This window comes from Chinchilla lanigera, unplaced genomic scaffold, assembly GCF_000276665.1.
Source record: "Chinchilla lanigera isolate Chin_1 unplaced genomic scaffold, ChiLan1.0 scaffold00099, whole genome shotgun sequence".
NCBI lineage: Eukaryota > Metazoa > Chordata > Mammalia > Rodentia > Chinchillidae > Chinchilla > Chinchilla lanigera.
In genome coordinates, this window is record NW_004955500.1 from 5,810,444 (window position 1) to 5,814,748 (window position 4,305).

A 4,305-nucleotide genomic window follows, 5' to 3' on the forward strand; every position below is an offset into this window, starting at 1 on the left:
GCAGCTGTACCCTTATAATGTGCCATTTTAGGGACTAGTCTATGCCCTCACTCTTGGAATGTGGGTTTGTCATATGACTTATTTTGGACAGGAGGCAATTACCAAATCTGGTATAATGGGGGCTTAAAAAGTCCTTGCACTCTAGGGCTTGCTTTCTTATTAGTTTGGGAACCCAAAAGTGGAACACCAAGTGGGCAGCACAAGCTAACCTCTCAGAAGATGGAAGATGACTGGGAGGTCCTAGCTGATGGTCTACCAGCCAACAGGTACTAGTGAGGCCGTCCAAGACGTGCACCCACCCTCACATACACCCGTCTACCACAGATGCACAAGAAAGCTCAGGAAACAAATCTGACAAACTTGCCCTGGCCAAAACAAATACACAATCAACTCATAGAATCATAAGCTAAATCATGGGTATTTCATAAAGTTCCTGCACTGTGTTGCTTACTTATTGCTGTGTAATAAATCAGGCCCTGATTTAATAACTTCAAACAACAAACACTGTCTCCTGTGTATTGTACAAAGGAATCAAAGCACAGTTTGTCTGGATGCCTCTGGCTCAAAGTCTCTCTTAAGGCTGAGGTCAGTGTGTTGGCTGATCAAGTCATCTCAAAGGGTACATTGCACTTACTGGCACTTGGAAGACCACAAGTCCTTACCTGCTATTGGCTGGAAGCATCACTTACTTGCCAGCCTGGCCTCTCACGAAGCTGCTTACAACATGCAAATTGCATCTCCCAGAGTGAGAGATCTACACAAAGCACGTGAAAAGAATGCTCCAAGCCAGAAGCCACACTCTTTTTATAACCTAATATAGGAAATGATGTCTCATCACTTTAACAAAACCTATATATTAGAAGTGAATCATTCCATCCAGCCGTATTGGATAGAAGGGAGTTATACAAGGGCAGGGCATGACAGGGTACCTACTTCACATGTTCTTAGAAAAACCAGATTTTTCTGTACTCATAGCAACAAGTACTATGATAACAATTTTAAACCCGTTTAATAGATCAACCACAGCTTACCTCATTGAACATGTTTTTGCCATCTTCGTCAATCAGTATTAGACTTTATTTCTATAAGTCCATCTGAAGAATTAATTCACCTAATATACCTCTGTGTGTGCCAACGAATCAACCAAAGACTCACCTAAGTAACCATAGCTCAATTCATTTACAACCCCAAGAATCCATCAGTCTTTGAGCAGCGTGATTCCCCAGACCTTCAATAAGATTAGCACTCTGCTCTGCTTAGAGAGACTATGATTGAGAAGCATTCTTCTCCCCCGCTACGTCAGCAGTGAAGTTTGGTTTTGGTATGATGTGATAGTCCATTATCCTCTTAACAGCCCAATAGATGTTTTAAACCACTAAATTTGGGTGGTAGGTTGTTAGACAACAAAGTCCAATTGATGTGCTGGCAAATAATAGACCCACCACAAGTCATTCTGTTTTTCATGCTCAAAATAGAAGAATCTTGGCTTATTTGACATGGAAAATACAGATTGTCAATCATTAAAAGAAGTAATGGCTTATAAAAGTGGTTAAGATTCAAAGTTACTATAATAATGAATTTGTATTAACTTGTGACTTTATTTTGTTGCTCCTTTTAACATTCAGAGTTATAGATATCCCCAGGGTTTCTGATGAAGTCTGATAAATGTATTCAAGGGGCTTGACCTTTCCTCTTAAGTACTGAAGTTGCTGGTGTTGATCTTGGAAGACACAGACTTTCACATAAATGAAGAATGATTTCTGAGAAGCTGATATCTAGAAGACACATGTTAAAAGACACATGATTTATTTCCATGGTGATGGGAAAAATTATTATGAGATTCTTGGGAATGTGCTACGACTAGGTTTATTTCTCCCTATATTTATAGTCTTTGCTGGTAAGCTCCCTTAGTGGAGATTTGGTTAAAACATGTTCATTCCATGACATCTTGGGCTAATTTTCTTGAAGAGCAAAATATTTTAGATAATCCTGAGGCTTGTCACATGCTGGTCAATAAAGAGTTGATGAACAAACCTTAAAAGGAAGGAATGTGGCAAGAAGTACTCAGAAATAAAATTATTACTCTCCAAGCCAATTATATTTATGTGTACTTACTTAAAACCCATTTCAGTATATACAAAGAGCTAGTACTGAGAGGTTTATAATTGCAGATTAAAGTCAAGAAGATTTAGTCTCAATTGTAATAATAGAGAATTCCAAGTAGAGTTTGAAAGAGAGCAGGGAGTTTTGGCATTTGCTTAAATGTACCAATGGCATAATCAGAGCTGCACTTTAGGAAAATCAATCAATCCTATGTGTAAGATAAAAAGTAGTGGAGAGGGGACTGGGGATTTAGGACAGGGGCACAGCGCCTGCCTGGCAAGCGCCAGGTCATGAGTTCAATTCCTGGTACCGGAAAAAAAAAACAAAGAAACAAACAAACAAAAAGTAGTGGAAAGAGAAACAATGGAGGAGACCAGTGTAGTATTCAAGGTCATGGGGTCATACTGCTGTCACTTGCCAACCATGTGACCTTAAAAATACCTAGTAACCACATCCTGGTTTCTGTATTTACAAAACAAGTTGAGGCTGAACTGTGTGATCCCCAAGATCCTTTGAAGAATCTAAAAACAAAGCAAAATTCTTTAATGCCACGGTGTTCTATGAAGACAAATTAAAGCATTGTAGGAGTGTGGGCCACTGAAAGAGCAAAAAGTACACTTAGTGAGTGTTGGTCAGTTATAAGCCTGCCCTGTTTACCTCGATCATCTCCCAGTGCAGAACCTGCCTACACAGAAATTGACAGCTGGGTCGAGTTTCTACTTCAATACCCCCAGCAGTAGCGCCACTGCTTTGACAGGTGCCACTCTACCCCTTCCTGGGTGGCTTTCATTGTGCTTTCATCGGCTTTTATGCCAAGGTAAAATTTGCTCATTATTATCAGATCAACTGCCCGGAATTAAATAGATTAAGACCAAGTTCTCTTTTGGCCGTCTGCTAACTTGAGTCCAGTCCCTCCATGCTAAACATTGCGAAGTATCTTTAACGTTTTCAGAGAATGTGATTCTTTATTAATTAATCCATCAAATATTTATGGATCACAAGGAGCATTTCAACCACTCTTGTTGATTTTCGCTTCTGTTAGTCTGTGCCAGCAGTGCGCAATGACTGCATCCATCGCGGGGAGCTGACACAGGTACACCACACAGTCTGATTCTTTTCCATCCCTTTCTTCCCCTCCCCCTCCCTTCATCCCTTGGTCACTTTCTCTTTTACAAAAGATCTGTAAAATCTTCTGTACAAGATTTTCCTATTTCCTGTTTCCTATTACACACCTTTTATTTTGCTCTTTAATTTATTTATACTTTGGGTTTCTCATATAGGAGAAACCGTGTGATAGTTAAGCTTGTGGGTCTGGTTTATTTCACTTCACATTATGGTCTCAGGGTGCATCTATTTACCTACAAATGATTCAAGCTTATCCTTCTTTATCGTACTGCTCCATCATGTGCAAATAGCACATTTTCTTTATCTGTTCAACAGCTGAGAAAAATATAGGCCATGTCCAAGACTTAGCTACTGTGAATTGTGCTGCTGGAAACCTGGGTGTGCAGGCATCACTGTAATCTGACGTCCTTAACTCTTTTAGGAAGGTGACTAGAGGGGGAATAGCTGGGTCAAATGGAATTTCTAATTTGAGGAATCTCCACACTGATTTCCATAGTGGAAACCAACCACCATCAATGTAGAATCAATTTGATAAAACTCATGTACGACAAACTTACTGCCAATGTCATATTAAATGGAGAAGCTAAACGCTTTTCTTCTTGTTCCTCTAAAACCAGGAACAAGACAAGGATGTCCACCGTCACTTCTCTTGTTTAGTGCAGCACTTGAAACATTAACCTGAGAAGTCAGGCAAAACAAAGAAGTGAACGTGATACGTAGGGGAAAGGAAGAGGTCGGATTACCATTTGCAAGGATGCGACTTGGGACCCTTCGCCGTCTCGGACGTCTGGAGTGGAAGAAACGCAGTTGATGTGAGTCTCCGGGTGCTGCCGCAGCCTCCACTGGCTCTTCCTTTGCACAGCTGAGGCACCTTCCCTTCAAGGGCAGAACTGTAGTTCTCCGGTGTGCAGGCTGAGGAATGACCCAGGAGTGCTCTGTGGATTAGCAGACTGACTGGCAGCAAAATCCCTCCTTCCAGCCGGTAGGGGCTGCACCTGAATACACCTCAAGAAGGAAATAGTGACTTCTGGGTTAGTGGCTTCTTCCTGAAGGTGTGTGTGTGTGTGTGTGTGTGTG

General features: G+C 41.1%; 1 long non-coding RNA gene across 1 annotated transcript in view; it reads right to left on the bottom strand.

Moving 5' to 3' along the window:
* Positions 1–1,604: 1,604 nt before the first annotated feature.
* LOC106146890 overlaps positions 1,605–4,305 on the bottom strand; it is a 3,362-nt gene continuing 661 nt past the window's right edge. Inside the window, exons 2-3 of the long non-coding RNA XR_001231512.1 lie at positions 3,972–4,233; positions 1,605–1,775 (exon numbers count right to left, since the gene is read on the bottom strand). This is a non-coding gene — a long non-coding RNA (uncharacterized LOC106146890). The remainder of the gene's footprint in view (positions 1,776–3,971; positions 4,234–4,305) is intronic.